The sequence below is a fragment of the Pipistrellus kuhlii genome, unplaced genomic scaffold (genome assembly GCF_014108245.1).
Source record: "Pipistrellus kuhlii isolate mPipKuh1 unplaced genomic scaffold, mPipKuh1.p scaffold_m20_p_8, whole genome shotgun sequence".
Lineage (NCBI taxonomy): Eukaryota > Metazoa > Chordata > Mammalia > Chiroptera > Vespertilionidae > Pipistrellus > Pipistrellus kuhlii.
In genome coordinates, this window is record NW_023425584.1 from 16405355 (window position 1) to 16429900 (window position 24546).

The following is a 24546-nucleotide window of genomic DNA, read 5'->3' on the forward strand; positions in this document are numbered from 1 at the left end:
TATAAATGTATGCAAAGTATTTTCATGTGTTCTCTCATTTCATGTCTTTAACAACCTTCTTGAGATAGGAAAGGGATGACTGGTCATCTTTTAAGAAGAAAACCAGAGCTCAGAAACTTAATGCACACCCAAGACATGTGATATCTTGACCTCAATCCAGTGATTTTTTTCATTACTCTGCCCATCACTTTAAGGCAAGGGTAAAAAGATTCTACAGGAAGAAAGAGGTCTGCCAGCTTGCTGCTGATTCATGTTTAAGGTTTTCCCAGTCTACTCTTGGCTTTTGGTATTCATTTCTCTGCTGATATTCATTTTGTATTTGTACACCCTGCTAGCTGATTTTCCAGGCCCCCTTGTGTATCAGCCATAGTAATAGTTTATCTGTGTGTGTGAACATCCCCACAGGAGCCATTCTGTAAGATCTCAGTGCAGTTACCAATTCTGGTTTGTGTTGGTGACAGTGCTGGTTAGAATATAATACAAAAACAGAGGTCATAAGGCCAAATTATGGTCAGTGGGTGACTGAGCTTTATTTATTTATTTTTGCAAATAGAAGTTGTAATTATTAAAATAAACATTTTTTATGATTAATAAGCTCACTAAAAAATAAGAAACACTGCAAGCAAATATTACAATTCAAGTAATATGGAGCTAAAATTGGCGTTGAGAGCCACAGAGAATAAGCAAACATGGAAGGCAGGGTTGACCAATAGAAAAATGCCAATATCAATTCTGAGATTGAGAAACTTAGCTTTGGGTTGCTGGTAAAGTCGAAGAGCTGATTCTTAGATGTCTATATTAAGTTAAGCCCTCCCAGGAAACTAATATAACAGACTCATTTTTTTAACCAAATATGTGTTTGTTCTGATTTTTTTATTTCTTCTTTTTAAATTAAATTTATTGAGTAACATTGGTTAATATAATTATATACTTTTCACATGCACAGCACAGTATTATAATTTGACACCTGTGTATTGTGTGCTCCCCACTAGAAGTCTAGTTTTCTTCTATCACCATATATTTGACCCTTTTACCCGTTTTGCCCTCCCACCACTCTCTTTCCCTTTTGATAATCATCATTCTGTTGTTAAACTTTATTTTAATATATGGTATTGGATGGGGTTTCATAGTTTTTACCCAGTCAGGTGACCACTCCCAATGCCATCCTTTATATCTAAAAATTACCCTCCCATTATGAATGGTGAATAAGATGAGTCTTTTTCATCAAATATTAATTACTCTAATCTTTAGAGTAATTTAGAGTAATTTTAAAAATTTTTCACATATATTAGCTTATGGAGTCCTCATCATGACCCCCATGACTTTGTTATTATCATCATTTTAAAGATGAAAAGTTAATGTTCTTAGATCCTTCGTTCTCTTAACACATTACCTGCTTGTATATTTACCACATTGCTTTGGATATGAGCCTCAAATATTGCTCTATAAGAATTTTCCAAATATGTTCCATGAAACCTTAATCCCACAAATGCACTTTAACAACAAAAAAGGGTTTCTTTTTTCAAATAAATTTTAGAAATTATACACACCTTATCCTCATCTTGGATGTTCATACCACACATTAACTATGTAACCCAAATTTTGTCAAATATATTTTCCCTAGAACTTTTAACTTGTTTTTAAAGAACATTTTGGGTCATGCTGCACTAAAGAATGAAATTAATCATTGGCACCCAGTTATCTCCTATGAGTCTCAGTTCAAAGTCAGTTGCAACTGAACCACACAAGTCATCTGTCCAACCTCCACTGAAACCAGCATGCCACCTACAGGACACCTGGCAGGTGGTCATTAACATCTGCTTGCATACTTCCAGTCCTGGGCATTCACTTCCTATGAAGGTGCCTAAGTCATGGACTGACCACTGTTTGAGACCTTCAACTTTATTGAATGCCTGCTCTTGACCCATTTTGTTCTTATGGCATTTTGTTCTTATCAGTGAAATCTATTCTCCATCCAGAAGCCAGAAGGATCTTTGTAATTAAACAAAACAAAACACATTGCTTCCCTTCCTTATACAAAATTTCTCAAAAGTTTTTAAGTTTTGTATTTTACACAGGACAACTCCCCAAGCATGTGAAGCATGTGTCCATGACACAGAGTCTAAATGACCTGCCCTTCTGACCCCTCCTATCTTACAGCACACCTTAATTTATGCTCTAGCTACTCTGGCCTTCATTCTGCTCCTTATGGCTCTGTGCTCATTCTGCACCAGAGACTACAGTGATGTTGCCATCCTCTACCTGCAATGCTCTTTCCTTATCTCTTTGCAAGCATCACTCCTTTTCAGCAACTGTATCTCAGCTCAAATTTCACTTCCTAAAACAGGCTTTCCTTATCCTAAATGGTGACTCTCCCCTCCCCTTAAACCCACCTCCCAGTGAGTATCACATGTCTTATTTCTCATATTTTACAATAATTATTATTTTAAATTATTTTGTTTACTTGCATATACCTGTGGCTGCTTGGGTCAATATTAATTTCCCCAAAGCCAGGATAGTGCCTGGGGCATGGTAGGTGCTTAATAAATTTGATGAATGAATGAATGCTGAGTGCTTGATGAGAGGGTCACATAACTCAAAATAAGGAATAAGGAGGAGCTGGGCCCCAAACAGAGGACTGTTGGGTAACCTTGGACTTCCTTCCTCTGAGGAAGCTGTTTATCCTTCAACATTTATACTATTTTCTCTTTCACCCTAATAAGGACGTATCTGCTCATAGCAGACAATAGGCACTGTCATTAAATGTCTATTATAATTGCCAGAATCAAATATGGATTTCTCTACCAGCAAGCATCCATCGTATATTATTCTGCCCATGTTAAATATAGATTTGTCAAAAAGCACAATCCATCTTACTGGGAGAAGTGAACATAGGAAGCACATAAACCCTGTTAAAATATTATAATATGTTCTCCACGGTATTTTAGGGTGTCTTCTCCACTTGTTACAATGAGATTATCCTGTGGGTTAGAAATCATATGTTCCCGCTCTATTCCCTCATGTCACCTACTTGGTTTCACATCTTTAGTTGGGCCTCTGGGGGCATTATGGCTGGTACTTCTTTTGAGAACTTTAGAAGGAGAGGAAGAAAGGATGAGATGGGTGGCAGAAATAGAAGGGAATAGATGTGGTAAAATCTTTGGCACATAGAGACTAGGATTTTCTCCTCTCAAATTATCTCCCTATTTTTTCTTTTTACAAATCTCTCTTTCCTTAAACTGTTCTGTATTCTTCCTCTAAGGCTAAATGGGTACATTTTAGTACCCCTTCCTAAAAGAGCATGGCTGGGAGTAGCCTGGCCTGGATTAATTTCCGTGGACTCTGGTCCCCAGAATTGCTCAGTGTCTGATGACCTTCATTTCATGAGCAGGAGAGAGAAAGAAGGAGAGAGGGAGGGAGGGAGGGAGGGAGGGAGGGAGGGAGGGAGAGAGAGAGAGAGAGAGAGAGAGAGAGAGAGAGAGAGAGAGAGAGAGAGAGAGAGAGAGAGAGGGCTCTGTAGGCCCAAGGCTTTGGGAGAATGCAGTCATTGATTAAAAGTTGAAATTGTAATTGATAGTTGCAAGTCATTTCTTTGAGTCTGTCACAATAAGTATTCAATGTGAGGAGATAGCAGGGTCTAGCAGGAAAAGTACTAGATTAGATGCCAGCAGGTCTGGAGGTCGCTCTTTTTGGTTTTCTCACACATAGCACAACACTTATGTGACTTGGGCCTCGGTGATCCTGTATGTAAAAAGATGGTTTGGATGCCATAATATTTAATGTCTCTTCAGGCTCTAACATTCTTGATTTTAGCCTAATTTAGGGGTGTCGAACTCAATCAGAGAAGGGGCCAAAATCTAAAATCCAGCCTAAATCGCAGGCCGAATGGTTTACTGAACAGTCATAAACTGTCATTGTGATGGAAACGCAGCGGAGTGCAGTGATGACAGTGCGGTGTGGGCCACATTGCAAGGCCTGGCAGGACGGATTTGGCCCGCGGGCCTTGTGTTTGACACATGTGGCCTAATTAATTGAAAAATGTTTAGTGATTAACAGCAATTTAGTTATTTGCTGGTCAAACTTAGGGCAGCTTCTAGTGTTCATTTACAAACCCAGAAATCAGAGGAAGACTGTGAGTTCTTGGATTCAACTGTAACAATCCCATTACTAAATATAAGTGCATTCGAAGTCTTGAGTTTCATTTAAGATACTGTCTTTAACCCACTGTGTGAGTTAGTTACCTAGCAGACAGTAGATGAGAAGCGGCAAATCAGAAAGGGGGCTAGAGGTGGAAACTGTATTGTTAGATACAACAAGCAGGAGGGAAGAAATGGGAGCGTTCAAAGGCTGCGTCGGAACTCTGCACAGACTCACACTGATGCTGAGTCAGAGCAGACTAGCCTGAGCCTGGTACCCTCCATTTAAGATCACAGTGCTGCATAGAATGCCTCCGAGAGTAATAATTAAGAACTGACATTTGAGCACTTACCCAGTGCCAAGAACATTTCCTCCCATTAACTCCTTTCATCCTATGAGGTAGGTTACAAATTGGGAAAGTGAAGCCCAAGAGTAGGGCAAGGCAAAGCCAAGATCTGAACTCCACAGTCTGACTACAGGCCAGAGCTCTTAACCTCTGTGCTGTGCCATCCCTCTCCCTACACAGTGTTGGAAAGTAAAATCTTGGCACATTGGTCAGCTTCGGTTTCTAGAAAATCTCATGGAGCACACTAACTTCCCCTAATGCCAGATAAAGAAGCGTTACTGCATTAGGGTCTGTGGATACTAAAACAGAACAAAACTGAGTGGTGTGCTTGATGCAGACCCTGGGAATCATGAAGGGAACATATACCACATCTGTTCTTCTATTGGTCCATCCATCTGTTTATCCACCCATCCATTCATCCATCACATAACATCCAACATCTACCACTCCTTAGGGAGTAAAGATGCAATGGTAGCCCATTGTGACTCAGTGGTTGAGCATCCATCTATGAACCAGGAGATCACATTTTGATTCCATGTCAGGTCACATGCCAGATTGTAGGCTCGATCCCCAGTTGGGAGCGTGCAGGAGGCAGCCGATCAATTATTCTGTTATTTTTGATGTTTCTATCTTTCTCTTCCTCTCTGAAATCAATAAAAATATGTTTTAAAAATAAAAGATGCAATGGCAATGTAGGCGGTCCATGATCTCCAGGACTGTCACCTTGACATGGGAGAGAGGGACAGCTAATCAGGCAACTACACTGCAGCATAAATTCTGTGGGAGAGATGAGTACAGGGCTCAGGCCTAACCCCAGCATTTGGTAACCTCAGAGAAGGCCTCCAAGAGGGTATACCAGCTTTGACAGTAGAAGATGAGCAGGAATCAGCTAAGAAGAAAGGGGTAAGGGCAATTCATGTGCATAAAGCATATTCCTGGTAGAAGAACGGTGACAGCAAAGACTGGCAGAGAGAGAAAAGACACAGCACATTCAGGGAATCCTGCCAGAGTTTCAGATGCCGAGTTCTCTGCCTACAAGAGATTCTGTAGCAGAATGCATCCCAAAATCAGAGCAAGTCAAAAAAGGAGGCCAGGACTTCCCTCCTGGGGAAGTAGGAGGGCAGGGGAACAGGTGAGGGCAGGAAACCTCTGCACTACAAGATGCAGGCTGTCCAATTCCATCCTTGGCTCACTCAAACCTCTTTGATAATCATTCCTAGTTAAAGCAGTACCCACTTAGTATCAATAAATCTCCCAGCCCTGGGCGCTGGCCCTGACAGCTCTCTCCAGGGAGGGAACTCCTGGTATTAGCAACTCCCTTTTTATTATCACTTCATTTAAGGTCTCTCACACAAACATTTCCCCAAGCTCCTGGCTCAGATCCTGGAAATGGCACCCTCCTTGTAAATAGTGGATAATGAGGTGACAGGATGGGTTCATTTTGGGGTGTATGTGTGTGTGTGTGTGTGTAATAGAAAGTGTGGAGATGGTTAGGAGAACTTTTAGACCATTTTAGACCCTTATCCACCTCTTGGAATACTTTTATCCTTATTGGTGAGAATGACATTCTTGATCTGATTCTAATCTTGTGACATCAAATGTGCTTTATTTCTATCACTCAGAGGACAGTAAAAGTGCCTCTTCCTTCCATCCAACAATACTTTCTTGTATCTAAGATCTAATACTGGCATACAATGAATAATAAATGCAAGTTGGCCCCATCCCCTCTAAACAACATCATGGTTATTTAGAATTCTCAGATGTGTCCAGGGCTTCCTTCCCATTGATTAGATAAAAACCTTATCAGTCATTTGTTAAATTCAACAAATATTACTAGTAATCGGGCACCAGGAGCTAACATTGCCAGAAAATTGGGATACGTGATGACATGAAACAGATGTGCTTTCTGCTGTCACAGAGTTGACACAAGTTCAGTACATTTTATGTCAAGGGAAAGAAAGGAGTATTTTGAGTGAGTAATAAGGGGTCAACCATAGAATAAGTTATCATAACTAGGATTATAGCCAGTGTTGACTGAGCACTTAGCACAGGCCAGACAGGATGCTAAGCCCCTCATATCAATATGCAGGTAGAAGGACCAGTTTACCCAAGGCAGTGAGATGAGAGAGGAGGGGACCTTTGACAAATTCCAGGAAGGCCACTGTGGCTGGAGGAGGAGTGTGGCACAGAGCTGGAGGTGGGTGGGGACCAGACTGTCCAGGGCTTTGCCAGCATTGAAGAGGTTAATCAGTGTATCATGGGTCAGAGTTGCATTTCACTTGGCTTTGGACTCATCTCAGCTTTCCTGGGCTTTTTTCACCCTGGCCCTGGAGGCCCAGGTGGGAAATGGCAGCAAAGGGAGACACAGAAGAGGAGCCATGTCTCCTGCCCAGATTTGTGCACTCATAAAACATGAGTATTAATTACCAGGCAATGAAAGCCAACAACATGTGATACTATATATGAGGCTGTGAATTAGATGAAGGCTGGGCTCACCAGTCCTTGAATTAGACCCATCTTGTGGGCTGACACATGAAACCAGGGGCCAGGGAAGGACAAACAGATGGATAGATCTTAAGTTCTACTGCAAAACTCAAGTGCCTGCTATGGTTCTGGAAAAGTGAATTCAAAGAAGCTAATCTGGGGCCTTCAGGACTGCAATTCCCATCTGAACAGTGGAGTTTATACTAAATTTATGTTTTTCAAGCCTTTTTTTTTGGGGGGGGGGTTGGTGTGTTTGAACCTCTAATAAAACTCATATACTCGTTGGTGATGTGTAGTTCTATATATGGGGACTTTCTCTTTCTTCTCTCCGTCTTCTACCTATCTACTCACCCATCCATCTAACACATGCTAACTGAGCACTTAGTGTGTGCTGGGCAGCAGATAGCACCAGGAGCTATAACACTGGATAACAAGACAAGGCCCTATTGTCTTGGAGCTTGGGTTTTAGAGAGGAGGGAGAGAGATGATTACAAACTGACAAAATCATATTGGATATTGAAAGTATTACAAAGAAAATAGCATAGAATAGCTTTTTCAGATAAGATGGTCAGGTAGAACATCTCTGTGGCATTAACATTTGAGCTGAGAAATGAACCATAAGAAGCAGCTGGCTAGGCAAAGGGCCAGGGAAACAGTTTCAGGCAGACAAAACAAAAGTATTATACAAATGCTCTTAACCAGGCGAAGGAAAAGATTGATGAGCTTGATAAACAGAAAGAAGGCCAGTGTGGACATAGTATAGGGAAAAGAAGAATAGTAAAGACGAAGGTGAAAAAAAAAATCACATAACTCTGAGTATACAGGGCACTTCATGGGTATCTTGGGTAACCTTCGAGCTCTAGAATATCATCATCTTGGTCTAAGAGGGTCAATACAGGCTGAACTCACCAGACCTTTTGGATCTAACAACCAGTGGTTTAAGTTAATAGAGGAGAAACACAGTGGAGGGTAAGTTTGCCAACTCACTGAGTTGGAAAATAGGAAGGGAAGCATCTGACTTATGTGTAATGGGACTACCAACATGGGACAGTCAGTGAATTCCCTGGGTTCTAGTGTAGATGCTGCTGCCTCTCAGATGTTTCTAAGCTTGCTGTAGGCACTGGGCCCTCACTCATGCTTTTACTTCAGCCCGCACAGGCCTCTTGCCTTTTCCTATTCAAATCCTTTCCATTCTCTAAAGGTTCAACTCAAATGCCACTTCCTCCATGAAGCTCTCATCGCTCCCCATTACCAGCTATAGTCTCACAGTCTCTATTTTTCTTTTAGATGACCATATAAGTGTGTACCTCATTAATTTTTATCTAGCACTCATGTTTTATTAATGTTGGTTCTTTGGTTGTAAGACCAGAAGTTAAAGAGGCTGAGGGACCTCTCTCTCTCAGAGAGAGAACAGAAAGAGAGAGAGAGAAGGAGGTCCCTCAGCCTCTTTGATCTCTGTATCAGAAGAGAGAGAAAGAGATGAGAGAGAGAGAGAGCTTAGAGAAAACAGGCATTGCAGCAGCTCTGGGAATCCAGATGTCAGGATTTCATAGACAGTCTCGTCAGAGTGTCACCACTGCTCCAGCCATTTGTTATTACCTGCACAATACTGCTTGAGACTGGCCTTGCTCAGGGTTTGGATTGGTGCACTCCTAGTTCAAGGGAAGACAGAGCAAACGAACTATATTCCTAAGATTAGATAATGTCTTCCTAAACTGGCAGCTAAATACAATAAAATACAATAAAATACAATACAATACAATACAATACAATACAATACAATACAATACAATACAATTGCTATGAACAGGGAGGGGTGGATACTGAGCATATAAAACTAACAGATGTCTCCTACATTTCTCTTTGCTAGTATTTTATAATATAAGTCAAAGTCTAAGACCATGTTAGAAGTTTCATAAATGTCACATACATCTGAATACTTTAAGTAAGGATCTATGTATAATCAAGTCATTGCTGCTATGGATTAGACACCATGGCAAAGAGTGGTGAATAAGACAGATGATACTTTTGCACTCAAAGAGCATATACTCTTTACAATCTCTAGCGGGCATTGCATAATGACTACATGGTATTTTTGGTACAGGTAAATAATTTTGTTAATATTAATTGATACAATTCTTGATAGTTGACCTCATCTTGCTTCCAAGGCTTTTCTTGAGTTAGATGAACTCATTATTATTATTTATACCATTATCAAGTGAATTTTAGTGTACTTATAGCTTTTCAAGCACAATGGAGGTGTGTAAGCTTCCTTGAAGGTAAAGGCCCTCTGACTCTATCATTTTTTTCTTGTTATGTGCAATGTGCAGAACTCTGTACAGAGCTGGACAGGAAATAAGCATAAATGCTTAGTGATGTTACTTGTTTCACAGTCTTCTAAATTAGGCTGACCATCTAGCAACCATGAGTTTGGGGGGTATACAATATCCCTACCTGACCACTATGTTTCAGCCCACTGAAACCTGCCACTCCCTGTTACCTGAGACCATCAGAGAATGAGATCTGTGCTCTTAGGCTGGCATCTGAAACCCAGACAAACTTCAAGTATTCTACCTGCAACACCCAGTTGCTCCCTTGGCAAAAAGGTTTAAATCCCATTAAATAGCTCAAACCTTACGTGGTTGAAGGGATTAAAACAAGGACATTTTCACCCTGCACAGCAAACTGCTTATCACTATGTACCCATGCATAGTTATAGGAAGAAGATATTTCCTATAATGACACACATGTATATAAGTGTGTGCTCTTCTCCTTGACCAATACTTAATCCAGGAATAATTATAGGATCACAGATTGTTAGTGCTAAGAAGGTACCCAATCTTTAGGACCTGTTGGTCTAGAAAAAAGACTTCTAACAGGTGTCTGACAATCTCCACTTTAAAGTCTATTTCCTTTACATGCTTGTAGCAAAAGGTGGTGTCCAGTATACCACAAGCCTTCTATCTCACATGATGTCCACATTCTGGAGACTTCATACTATCTAACTATTTTGGGGTGGCTTGCACTATTTGGGAAAAATACTATTATTTTTATTATTATTATTATTATAGTTATTTCACCATTTAAATGTTTACCATGTGACAGATCTGGTTCTAGGCACTTCACATGCATTTTGTCATTTACTCCTTATAACAACCATTTTTTTTTCTATTTCATGCAAGAGGAAGCAAAAGTTCAGGGGGGTTGATTAATCTTCCATGAGTTATTCATGTGATGAGTGACAGAGCTAGGGGATGAATTCAGGTCTGTCTTATTTCCTAGTCTGTGTTTGAACTATTCTGCTCTCTTTCCTGAGCTTTTGTTCCTGGATAATAATGCCAGCCAAACACTGAACACTTTCTGTACCAAGTACTATACTAAGTGCTTTGCACAAAATCCTTGTCCACTAACTTAATTGTGTGGAGTAGGGTTACAGTTATCATACCCATGTTACAGAGAAAAAACTGGGGCTACTTAACTTGACCAAGGTCACATAGCTCAGAAGATTCAGAGCCGAAACACAAGCATTCTAACTTCAGAGTCTTAGCCAGGTGTCTGAAGGTGTCTGAAGGTGCCAAGTATCTGCAAACATTTTTTTTTTGGCAAAAGGCCAAATAGTAAATATCTTGGGCTTTGTGAACTGTATAGTCTCTGTCACATCTAGTCAATGTTGCTTTTGTAGCAGAAAAGTAGCCAACAATGTGCAAACCAATGAGTGCGAAACTTGAATTATAGCATAAAACCTTATTTATAGAATAATCAGGCATTGGGGTTAGATTTTGCCTGTGGGCTGTAGTTTGCAACTCCTACTCTATGCCACTCTGCTATGGGATAGTAAGTAGCCTCAAATAGTGACATTTTGGGTGAAGTAGTAACTTATAGTGTATTCTATGGTTTTCAAATTTGTCACATCCATTTCTCTTGTGAATACCCAGTAAAGTACGTAGGGCAGGAATGACCCTTGGGCCCCTGAATGAATGAGGAGCTAAGGATCATGAAGCTGGGAAATGTTGGAGACAAGTGTGACCCCCTGTCTTTCTTTTTCACATCCTGTGGTTTTTCTGTGGCGACACTATGGGGAGGGCAGAGGAAAGGAACCCTGAGAGAGTCAAAGTCAATGGATGATAACCCAATTCAATTGCTCACCTGCTTTTTTACAAGAGCTAGTTGAACCTTGAAGTTTACACACACGCTCCAACTGACATCTGATACACAGACAGCAAAACAGCAAGTAGATGAGTGCTTCTGAATTCCAGGCCTCCTTTCCTATGCGCTGGCCTACTTCATACAAATAAAAATATTTGTTTCTTACTTGCCATTCTTTCCTTATGAAAATCATGCATATAAATGGATTTTCCCCAGCAGAGCAGCAAGCCTACAGTGCATGGTAGTCCCATCAACTTGATTGGCACTTGTCAATCAAGGCAAAGTTTTACCAAGATCCACAGATGACAGCCTGAGGGTACCCTAAATCAGTGAAATTATTTTTCCCTGCTAGGAATGTCCACTGATGAGGTGAGAGGATAAAAATGAAGGACGAAGGGTAGGGAAATAAAGAAGTTCCAGATTTCAAAACCAAATGACACCACCAGAAACCAAATCCTACTTCCTCTGATATTTGAATTCACTTTTGACCTCTGCTCTTGGCTGATTTCCTGAGCTGAACACAAACCAAATGCAGAGGTGGATTCAAAAGAACAGCTGAATTTTTTTTTTTCTTGCTTGCTCTTCTAATCCATGGTCTCATTAAAGCATGCTGAGAATATCGCATTTAAAACAGATGCACAACCAGTAGTCTTGCTATGAAATGTAAAAAATCTTGCTTTTTCAACAGGGATGTGAAGAGCAGTCACAATAAGGCCACTTTACAGTATAAGGCTACAAGCCTGCTCCCTGCCTATCTCTCCAAGTAGGCTCCGAGGCCATGCCCCTTTCAGCATTGGTTTCACACTGTTTTTTTTTAAAATATATTTTTATTGATTTTTTACAGAGAGGAAAGGAGAAGGATAGAAAGTCAAAAACATTGATCAGCTGCCTCTTGCACAACCCCCACCAGGGATGTGCCCGCAACCAAAGTACAAGCCCTTGACCAGAATCTAATTGAACCCAGAACCCCTCAGTCCACAGGCCAATGCTCTATCCACTGAGCCAAACCAGTTTAGCTGGTCTTTGTTTTTACCTGACAGGACTGTTCAAACTCTCTTGCCTTGGGGCTTTTGCACTTGCTGATTTCCCCTAGAAAGCTCTTCCAACCCTCTTTGAATGGTTGAAGCACATTCTTCAGGTCTTAGCTTTAGTATTCTCTCTTCTGAGAGGCTTTCTGTAAAATATATATACTGTTCTTTTAATATCCTTTGCAGTGCCTTGCTTATTTTCATCATAACTTATCTCTGTCTTTAATTATTCTGTTTAATTTAAAAAAATTATTTGGGTAAATTTCCCCCAATAAGGCAGGGATCATGACTACTCTATCTTCCAACATAGTTCTGGCATCTAGCACAGTGCTTGGCACACCGGAGACAGCAAAATGAATGAATAAACAAATGGAATGAATGACCATAGCAGCTGGTTGTTCTTTATAGACCTTAGTCAAGTTATTTCCCCTCTTTGGAGTTCATTTCCTCATTTGTAAAAGAAGTGAAATTCAATTAGCTCTAACACTCTTCTGCCTCTGAAAGTACACATTTTCTTGCATTTTACAGATGGGAGAGTTAAGGCAGGAAAGCATGCTGTTCAGCCCAGGGACAGGCACTCTGGTCCCCTAGACAGTTTCTACCAACTGAGAGTCTTTAGCAAAAGCCCAGCTGCCTTCTCCACAGAGACTCTCCCTGCCACCTCCCTGCTATTTAGTTTCCTTGTTCCAAAATGATGTTTAGTTCTCTGTGTACCACAGTTTTATTCCCTTTTCAAGAGTTCTCAAAACATAGGATGAAATAGCTCCTGCTAGGAAATGGTACAGGCACCTTGAATTCCAAATGAAATTCTGAAAACAAAAGTGTTTCTCACTATGCTGGGTGTTCTTTGTATGTCCCTGATAAAATAAAGAGTTCCAGGAGTGGGTGGGGGTGGAAGTTGGGGGGAAGGCTGATATTTAAACTAATTCTGGGGAAAACAGTGAGGAAGGAGGGAGTAGAAGGCACAAGCACAAATATAATGTGGAACTGGTAAGAGCATTTGAGGAAGATTGAACATGAATATAATGTACTGGTCGTCTTGCTTTAGCATAATGCACCCACAGAACTCTGGGAGAGCCATCACTGGTTCTAGTTCACCTCTCCAGGCTCATTTTCTAACAGTCCATCACACACCAGAGATCCCAACCACACTGCTGTGTGCAACAAACTGTTTCCTTCCAGGTTTCCATGCTTATGCACATATTCCTGAGAAATGTCCCTCACCCCTAGAAAACGTGTACACATCTTTCAAGACCCCAATCAGATATGACTTGAGTGGATAGCCTTCCCACCATTCATCCTCTGAACTTCTAATGTACTTTCTCTCTTAGACTTATCTCCATACTCTCTGAATTAACATTTTCATGTCTGTCTTCTTTATCAGGCTGAGTTTCTTTGGGGCAGAGCTGGGTCTATTAATAATTTGTTTTTAAAGTCTTACAGCCTAACCTAACCTTGATCTTATAGTAGATGTTCAATGACTGTTGAATAAATTTTGGTTTGCTCATCTGCAAATTAAGGGCAATAATACTTGCCTTACCTGCTATGAGATTATCTAAGTCCTAACTTCATTATAATTTGTAATGTACATGTAAGCCATCATTTTATTCAAATTGCACAATGCAAGTAGGAGGCAGACTGAACAGAAAACTATTATTCCCTTATCCAGATGAGCTTGCAAAGGTTAAGAAGCTTTCTTTGAACAGCATAGCTATGAAATACCAAACTAGAAGAAGGAAATCACGTTGCTTGACTTTTGGTAGGGTTTTCCCCCATCAGATCACACCTTCCAAAGATTTGCTGTTAAGTTTGGCCATGCTGACTGACTGACTGACTAAAGAAAACATGTATATAAGTCCTTCTGGAAATGTCACAAATGCATCTACTACTACTATTTTTCATAACCACCACCACTCTGGCCTAGGGTTTTATTACTACTCAAAATGCATACTTATTGCACTTTGTCACTTTCCTTAATGGCTGCCTCCACCTTGCCCACTTTCTCTTTTTCCACACTTATGAATCCTTGTTCTTTTGAAAATGGAAATCCTATCCTGTCATGAGCTCCTCAGAACTTTCTCATTGTGCTTTAAATAATGTCCACATTCTTTTGTATGACCTATAAAGGTCCACATAGTCTGAGCCCTGATGACCTGAACAACTTCATCCATCATTTCCCTTTATCTTGATCACTGCTATAGCTACTCCAAGATTCCAGAGACTCCCCTCATGCTGTCCTTCCATCTAGAAGTTGTCTCCTACTTTCACTTACTCTTCCCAACCTTCAATGATCACCCTAATTAGGTCACCCACTCTTCTCTGTTCATCATTCAGATTAAGTTTGTTTCCTTCACAGCACTTTACTCAGTTGCAATTACAGTAGAAGCCCTCTTATCTGATGCATTGGGGACTGCAATTAGATTATTTGAAAAAGATGGTTAAAATGGAGAATCACCAAAAATGACTCATAACAGGTATTTTCTTTGAGCTTAAAAACCCCTAAGTGCACATGTATTTATCCATCTTTTGATGTAGTGGGGACTTGAAGACATTTATAAAATAAATGTAAGTACAGATTTTTTTTGGTGTTTTTCTCTAATCTTTCAGTGTTGTCTTGCCTACACCTACTATTACAGTATTTTTAGTGCTGCATCTTTAAACCTTTCAAAAGTTATTTAACTTAGTTTTCAAAGAAATAAAAAACTTTGTACTCATATTTCACTAGTTTACATAGTTTTTAGTTGCATCCCAAATATAACAAACCACAGACATGTAAATAGGTTTAGAAACAAACAATTGATTCCTAGTATTCCTCTAACAAAGTTGATGTGAGTAGAAATATATGGGCTGACCCGGAGCTTTCAGTTCACCTAAGGTGTCAGTTGGGGTGTTTACAGAGAGAATGGAAAATGCAAGTCAATCCAAAAAGATGATTGAGTAGAAATGGTTATGAGAGATTTAGTTGCATCTGATTGTTGGCTATCTTTCCCACTGTTAGGTTGTAAGTTTGTAAGCATTGAGTCTCTTTCTCTTTAACTTAGTATGCTTACCCAGTGCATTGCACAGTTCTTGGCATTTAGAAGTCCAATCAGTGCCAAAATTTGAATAAACGAGTGGACCATTTCTCTCCTTAAACAAAGACTTCTGTTTCTTCATCTGTAAGAGGATAGGCATGGACTATGTAAGCATGGTCATTTCCAGATCCAGATTCTGTTACAACTAACTGTGTATTTCTATATTCCAAGTTCTAACTTCTTCCATAGGTTCTACACTCAGTTAAACCATTACGTTATTGTCCTTTCTCATGTCCACACATAGAACAAGCATTACTGTGGCCACACCACTACCCTCCCTCCCTGCTGAGGCCATTTGTTGGTTTAGGATGACCCCTCCCCAGTGCCACCTCCAAGGGAGGTAAAGAGATGGTAAGGACAGTTAAAGGCTGTGGTGCTAGAGCTGTGGAATCTCTGCTAGACTGTTTATGGAGTGCTGTGAAGGCCTAGAGCTACTTTGAGCATGAGTAGGAGAGGCCTCTACTCCGAAGATCTAAGTTGAAAACATGCCTTATTCAAGACATTGGGCAAAACTCTTCTCCTACTCCCATTGCTGTGGGTTAGTCTTTTCTGGTCCCCATAGAGCTGATATCCAGAGAGCCAAGATTAGGTGAGAGAAGCTTTTATGGGTCCTCTAGCTTGTAGGAGCCCACCATGTGGTATGGCATATCAGCTACCTAGTAATAAACATTAGGCTTTTTAAATTTTTATTTTTTAAATTCAGAGAGGAAGGGAGAGGGAGAGATAGAAACAATAATCGGCTGCTTCTTACATGGCCCACTACTGAGGATGGAAACTTCAGCCCAGACACGTGCCCTCCTGGTTAATAGGTTGATGCTCAACCACTGAGCACCCAGCCAAGCAGGCTTTTTCTCCATTCAATTTACCCCTTTGCATATTTCCTTCTCATATGTAAGAAAAAAGGAGAGACTGAGAATTTGGGGATCCTGGTTACCAGCATAATAACAATGGCAACAAATGATGATAATGGTGGTGGTGATGATTTCTAATATTACTAATAGCTAATAGCTTTTTGCATATAGTGAGCTCTTTGATTATAGGAACAAGATTACTTTTTAAATCTCTGTAAAAGCCCTAGAGGATACACACTAGCATTTTTATTGCTGTTGTTATTGTTATCCTATATAATAAAAGAGTAATATGCAAATTGATCATCACTCTAACATGCAAGATGGCCCCCCCATGTGGTCAAATATGGCTGCCTTCATGTGGACATAACATGGCCTCCACAAGATTGCCTGCAGAGGAGGGAAGTTGAGGGAGACCAGGCCTGTAAGGGAAGGCAGTTGGGGGTAATCAAGCCTTAGGGTTGGGCAGTTAGGGGTGACCAGGCTGGCAGAGGAGGGCAGTTGGGGGTGACCAGGCCTACAGGAAAGGACAGTTGGGTTGATTAGGCCTGCAGGGGAGGGCAGTTGGGAGTGATCAGGTTGGCAGGGAAGAGCAGTTAAGGGTGACCAGGCTGGCAAGGGAGGACAGTTAGGGGTTATTGGGTCAGCAGAGAGGGCAGTTGGGGGTGACCAGGCCTGCAGGGGAGGACAGTTAGAGGCAACCAGGCTGGCAGGGGAGGGCAGTTAGGGGGTGTCAGGTCAGCAGGGAAGCAGTTAGGCATCGATCAGGCTGGCAAGGCTGTGGATAGGGGGTGATCAGGCTGGTAGGTGAGCGGTTGGGAGCCAGCAGTCCTGGATTGTGAGAGGGATGTCCAACTGCCCATTTAGAGCTGATCCTGGTGAGATTGGGTCTAAACGGGCAGTCAGACATCCCTTAAAGGTCTCAGATTGGAGAGGGTGCAGGCTGGGCTGAGGGACACACACCTCACCACTCAGTGCACAAATTTTGTGCACCGAGCTTCTAGTTATTTTATAAATAAGGACTGAGGTATATGTAAATGGAACCAATAATGGTAGACAAGAATTCAAACTTATGTCTATCTGATACAATGTGAGTTCTTACCACTATACCACTATACTAAATTATCTTACAATGTACCTAACATCATGACATTTGTTGAATAATTAACATATTAATTTAACATGTAATATGCGATATAGTATGGAGAAACAAAAATTAAGGCCCCTGACTGTAAGAGGAATATTATAATATGATGAGGGAGGCAGACTCAAAAACTGATAATAAAATTGGTACAAGAGAGCCTGCTGGTGTGGCTCAGTGGTTAAGCATTGACCTGGGAACCAAGAGGTTACAGTTTGATTCCAGATAAGGGAACATTCCTTGGTTTCAGGCTTGATCCCCAGTAGGAGGTGTTTAGGATCAATGATGCTTCTCTATCCTCAGTGTTTCCATCTCTCTATCCCTCTCCCTTCCTCTTTCTCTGAAAATCAATAAAAAAAATGTTAAAAAAAAACTGTATAAGAAAAAGTGAAATAAATTATACAGTAGAAGGACAGCATGTCCTATACCTCAGGAGGGAAATCAGGGCAGACTTCCAAGATAAGGGTCTTAAAGAAAAACCACATTTTCAAAAGTTCAAGGCAGGAATGCCTAATACAATGCATGTACTTTGTCTTCCCTTTATCCATGCAAAATGTCACCTTCATCCATATCCTAGTATTCTTTCTCATGGAGCCCAGGTATAGCTTCAGAATCCTCCTCAACCCAGTCACCACCACAAATCAGCTATAGCTGTTATATGAGCTTAAAGGTATTTATATGCTTGGTCTCAGGGAAACAAAAAAGGAAAAGTCTTATTAGTCTCCTCATTTTTACCAAATTTCTATGTCGGTCATCACAGTCATTTTCCACCTGACTCTTTTTACTTCTTCAATGCCCAGGCAGTTTAAAGTGTTTTCAAACTTCTCAACTCACTGGCTGTCAACTGAACTGCAAGCTGTGAAGGCCCCACATCAGTACATGATGCTGTGAATGTGTCCTGAGATGCCTTGTGGGATCAGGAAGTGCATGTACAATGTGGACGCCCAGGAGGACTGTATTTCAGCTATACTCAAAGCACGGAGGGAGGCGGAGGGTGAAAGAGAGGCAAGAAAGTGCATCTCTAATCTCAAAAGAACCCAAGTTTCCAGAGCAAAAACAGAAAGAACATGGGAAACAACTAGGGCCCACCGGCCTGTGAGTCAACTATCCTTGGGGTCCAGTGCACAGGCCCATCCCTGCCAGGCTCTCTGCTGGAACTTGACAAGTTTCTTCCTGTCCCTGGGCCTCACGGTCCTCATTGGGAAAACATAAGATTTGGCTGCAGTTTCCTGCAGTCCCAGCATTCTCTAATAATTCTCAGTGGCAGAGTGATGAATAGGAGAGAACAACTCTGGGTTGTGGAGCAGGCAGGATCCTATCCGAGGAGCCGACTAATGGCTCTTGTGCTTTTGCTACTGGATCTGACAATACCTGCAGGAGTGCACCTGTAATGTAGACCCTTACTCCACAAATAAGAAAGTAAAAAAAAATAAAAAAAAATAACTTGGTCTAATGTTTGGACAGGAATACCAAACAACACAAAAACAAAAAAGCAAAACCATGATTCAAAAGTAGGCAAAGGTGCTGACTGTGCAAGGATCTGCGGAGAGGAAAAGGCAGAAGTGGTGAAGGCAGATGAAAATGAATATGTAACTACACTCAGTTTTTTCAGTTGTCTGATATCCAACAGAGACTGGTTAGCCTCAGATGTATCCCAGAAGAGCCTGGATGTTCACGGCATTTACTAAAAACTTGCATCACTGAACACATGCAGTAATCTATATTTCCCACAGCAATCTCATGAAGAAGGTCCCAGGTTCTTCTTTAAAAGAGGAAGATATCAAAGTTCAAGGTCACACAGACATGGCAGCTCTGGGGAGTCATTATCAGGTCAGTCACAACTTAAGCTTCATGTTGTCACCATCGTGCCTTCAGAAAAGCAAACATAGACAAATGGGCTTCCTCTTTACACCTACTCTCCTGTGATGAGGAGAACTTCATGACAGCCTCTTTCCACTCGTTCCAATCCTTTAAGATCCCACTCAAATGCCACCACTTCTGTGAGAGCCTTAGTCGGAATCAATCCAACCCTCTCCTGGCTCCTGAAGCTCTTCACTTTTACTTCCATTAGCGCACTTAGCACTTCCTGCCTGGTGTTGGAGTTAATTGAGTCTGATCCTCCCTTCACCCTACACCCAAAGCAAGTTATTTAGACTTTCATTATGGCACTTAGCATCTTTCATTAATGCTAGCCATGCCTGGATTTGTCTCCCGTCTTATGCACTGAGCCCTTCCCTTGAGGACTGCTGCTGTCTTAGGAATCTTTCTGTGTACCTGACACTTAATAGAACTTTGGGAACAGATGCTTTCTAAATAAGGCCGGTGAACACAGCTGGATCTGTCTGATCTATGGGCTGAATTTTGTACATGAATTTTGTGCACCAGGCCTCTAGATTTAAACAATAGAGGAAAGTGGAAGGAACAGCATGAATAAAAGTAGGAAGTCAGTAAGGTGCCTCACTGGTGTGCTTTCCTTGAACCATTTCATGGTCAGGGTCATTGGGCAATATCAGGCAGGAGTCAAGGACTCCTGTGTGGAATTTCTGTCAGATAACTGAGGAGGTGGGGCAACTGACCTTTCCTCATGCCACATCTTCCCTGTGGTCCTCCCTCTTCCAATGGAGGTCTGTCCATCTTTGTGTCATCACTTTAGGGAAAGGCCTGCTTGCCTTACTCTGGAGCTTATGACTTCTTTTTTCTGGTGAGGGGAAGAAGGCTCTGGTTCCCATAAAAAATCTTTAGATATAATTTTTCAAGGGATGGAGGCTTCAAGGGCCAACTGGGACACTTAGTTTCATGTGCCCATGTTCACTCCTGGCTGGATATCTGAGTGGTTTAGAGCACAGGGTTTGAGGTGGACAGAGTTAAAGTCCCCACTCTGTCCCTTGGGGAGTTAATAAGTCACTCTAAAACCTTTGCTTCCTCAGCTATGTTACCAAAACAATAATAGTACCCAGCCAATGGAGCTGCTCTGAGAATTAGATGCACTTAAAATGTGTTCCAGCATAGTTCCTGGCTTCTGTTGTATCTGTTGCTGCAGTTGCTATTATTGCATTGTTGAGTAGTTGTTGTGGTTGTGGTTGTGTTTTGTAAACACATCATCTAGCTTCTAAGAAACAAGAACAACAACAAGCAGCTGAAAATGTTACCTCTGCAGCTCATAGGAAATGCAAAATCGCATGTAGCTTCTTCTAGTTGGGAGCCTAAGAATAGCTATAGTTATGTTTCTGTTTAAAAATAACTTGCATGTTTTTAGGCATTCAGAATCAAAGGTGCTTTAGAGAGCATCTCTATAAACCATGCCCTTTTACAGGGAACTGAAGCTCACAAGGGGAAATAACATTTCTAGGGTCAATCCTTCCAAAATCAGCCAAGTTAGGGCACTAACTCAGGTTTTCTGACTCCAGTCGAGTGCATCTCCTACTGAGCATCCCTTGAGCTGATGCCTTTTCCTTGGATTTAACCATCGTGTAGCCCTTTAGCTTTCCCACCAGTGTAACCTGGGCATCATCTGAGGATGCTGCTTTGCCCAGTATTGAGAAGACAACCATAACACATCTTGCTACACAGACACTAAGGTGAGTCTAGTTCTTTATGCTGACAAGTTTCCACTCCATTCTAACAATCCTGTGACATTACTCCTGCATGAGCCAATTCTACTGAAATTAATGTGTCTACATTAGTAATGAGGGTCGAGAGTCTAAAATTATATCTAAAGATTTTTTATGGGAACCAGAGCCTTTTTCCCCTCATAGGAAAAAGGAAGTCATAAGCTCCAGAGTAAGGCAAGTCCTTTCCTACAAATGCTGTCCTTGGACTCAAACACTGATTGCACTGGCATTCTGGGGTCAGCTTCAACAGTGCAAAACATAAGGAAAATAGGCTAGGTTTATTATCTGCATACTGAGAGAGCAGAGTTAAGGCCTTGTATAGCTAGTGGAGAGGAGATGAAATGAGATTTTAGGTGGAAACTACCACTCAGGGTGCAACTGTGGGGAAGAGACCCCAATACAACCCACCCAGTAGCATTTATTCATGATGCAAAGTGGTTAGTCATTCTGCCCTATACATGTGCCTACTATGCCTTGCACCTTACTGCCTTCCTACTTTTGTTCATGCTGTTCCTTTCACTTTCCTCTATTATTTAAAACTAGAGGCCTGGTGCACAAAATTCATGCATGGGTGGGGGAGCCTCAGCCTGGCCTGTGCCCTCTCACAACCCGGGATCCTTTGGGTAGGGTCCCTAGGCCTGGCTGAGATCAGGGCCTATTGGAACTTTCCTTCCTCCTGGCTGCTGGCAGTTGGCACCCCCCCCCCCCCACTGCCTCTGCTTGCCATCTGTGCAGTGTGGCCCCCTTCCCCCCCCCCCCCCCGCCCCCGCCCCGGTCCTGCTCCTGGCGCCTGCCACCAGTCGCCTCCATCTGAGGTTGACAGACGTGTGGTGTGATCACTTGGCTGGCCTGGGCCTCCTTCTAGGGGTGATTGCTGGCTGGCCCTGCACACCTGCCACACTGTTGCTGGCCGGTGGCCTGGGCCTCCCTCTGTGGGCAATTGTGGGGCAATGGCAGGGCCCCTGACCAATCACATTGCACCCACCTTGGCTGGCCTGGTGCCAGTGAGTGTCATAGTGAGGGTCGTCTGAAAGGTTGTCCAGATGGTCATTCTGCTATTCAGTCATTAAGTCAATTTGCATGTTACACTTTTATTATTATAGATTATTTAGGATTTTGTATCACTTAAAACTTTTTATATGCCATTTTGTTGAATCATTATAACAACCTTTGAGGCAAGTTACTTATTACTGCTATTTCAAAGAAGAAACTGGAAGAATAGAGACACGAAAGGTCTTACTCAGGGCCACAGCACTCATCCTTGTAGTAAGCTCTTCGCTCTTCTCCCTTCTCCAGGTTCAGTGACTCTCCATATGTGAGAGTCAGTAGAACCTCCAGACTGAGAGTGAATGTGGGCAGTGAATAGCCTGGGTTTGAATCATAGCATTTGCCACTCACTTGTGGTATGAGCCTAAGCTTGTTACTGAGACAGTCTATGCCTCAGCTTCTTCATATGCAGGTTTGGGAATAATCATAGTCTTAATCTGAAAAGAGTGAGAGGAGTAAATGAGCTATTATGTGTAAAGTGCCCAGAACAATGGCTGGCAACAAAATACATGCTCAGTAAATGTTGCTATAGAAACTACCCAGGTCTGTTTGATTTCTCTTTCTGCCAAGGCTCATCTGAAATGTTATAAATTGTTATTCTGACTTTTCATAAATAGGTACGATTGCTGCCTCTTTTGGACCCTGTAATCATTTGTTCTTTGCTCCCAGCACACAGTGTGTTCTGTTGTGCACTGGAGATATCTGCAAACTTGTTTTCCTCCTCCCACCTCCCGCTTGCCTGTGAGAGCTGTGGCACAGGAGGGAGAGTTGTGAGATCAGCATATCCCCTGCAGTTCCCAGTAGAGTGCTTGATGCCAGAGAGGAAGGCAGCCAGCAAATGCTAGTTACACTGAATTCAAGAGAACCCAGAACTCCAGTTCCTACTATGTCCTGTAATGTTAGGGCTGGAAAGGCTTCTTAGAGTTCAGCCATCCTGCATTGATGCTGGGTAACTGGGATGCTGAGAGGGGGGAAAATACCTGTCTGAAGTCAGGCCCCATGATAACAGAAATAGTAGAAACCGGATCTACTTTGGGCTCCCCCCAAAATCCTAGGCTATGTCTCTCTCCTTGGAATGAAGGAGAAAATAGCCCATGTACTTGAAGTAAAGAGGGAAGAATGGGACAAATGACAGCAATGGGACAAAGAATGGGACAAAGCTAAGCTTTGGCAACAACATTGCTCAAAGAATAGAGATGTATTAGGAACACACACCCAGAAGCCAACCAGGGATGAAGGACGTGAATAGATTACACAGCCAATAGGCAGTTTTTCTGAACTGACCTGGTATTTCTTTGCTGCATGAATGGATCACAGCCCCAAAATGGAGAAGCTTTTGGGTCCTGAATATATTAAGTGCAAACCTTTAAATGGTTTTCTTCCTCTTTCCATTTCACATTTAATCTAAACTATAGTCCTCAAATCTTGAGCTCTAGACCGCTGTCTTCATGTTGGTATTTGTACATAGAAGACACTGAGATACACAGGGTCCCTGTACATGGATGCCATTTCCTGTAGTTCTCCATGTGATAGCTAATCTGGCAGGGATGAGAAAAGGTGCAGTCCTCTCAACCTCTCCCTCCAGAGCCTCTTTTCCACAGATTGCTGTCATGTTTTTTCATGACAAAATGTAAAATGAATCAGATAATTCTGAACTGGTCAGCATGACTTGAATAGGAAAACGTTTTGATTCCTGGCACTGTCAAATCCTGTCTTCCAAAGTAAGATAAGGGAAGTCTTAAAGTGATAAGCTTTTCCATCATCTGCCCTAGGGAAGGAGGACAAGGAGAATCTACTTTCTCATGGCTGTGAGTGGGGCTTTCAAAGAGCTGAATAAGCCTGCCCAGCCCTGGAGTGGGGGCTACTTGTTCAGATGACACCTATGGTTGCCATTAACTACAAGCAGAGCCTCTGAAAATGGGGCACATAGTTTGACAAGTTACGGTTAATGAGAGATGATCATTCATAAAACAGCCTTCTTGGGGAGAGACACCAAGATGGCAAGCAGTTATGACCTTGGGACTTTGGGGAAGGTTATCTTCTTTTGACCCATATATACAACACAGGATTCATTCTTCCAAAAATGTTAATGCTGAATATAAAAAGCACAGTTAAAGTGAAGGTGAGATGGAGGAGAAGTGAGAAATACCTTTAGCAAAGGAAATTCATTTGGAAGTAATTTCCAACTATTGGCTGACTTGACAGTACCCATGGTTATTTTTATTTTATTTTTTAAAATTAGGACCAGTTTGGTGGTGGTTGTTGCTGTTATTACTATTATTTTGTTTCTCACATTGGCTTAATATACTGTGGAAACAATATTTGATAAGCTTTCAAAGAGCTTCTATATCCACTATAAGCTATGCGTAAATAAAATTTGGTACTAACTTATTATCATCTTTGCTTTGAAGAACCACCTCAATCACTCTGATTCATATCAGTTTCCAAACTACTCCACAGATGAGCCATTTGCGATATATTTTTGGGTGGCATTTCTAAATTTAAGTTCCCCCTGGGCATGATGGAGCTGCCATGACACATATGGATCCCATTACTTGCAAACAATACCATTTTCTGTCCAATCAACACCTTCCATGTTGATGGAAGTAACAGAGGTAAAAATGAAAACTGAATTGCCTATAAATTTAGAAGTTTAGTGGATTTAGAAGATTGATTATGCTTTA

The 24546-nt window shown here is 41.6% G+C and overlaps 1 protein-coding gene across 4 annotated transcripts in view; it reads right to left on the reverse strand.

Moving 5' to 3' along the window:
- GRIA1 (glutamate ionotropic receptor AMPA type subunit 1) overlaps positions 1-24546 on the reverse strand; it is a 270354-nt gene that overhangs the window by 126485 nt on the left and 119323 nt on the right. The window lies entirely within an intron of this gene.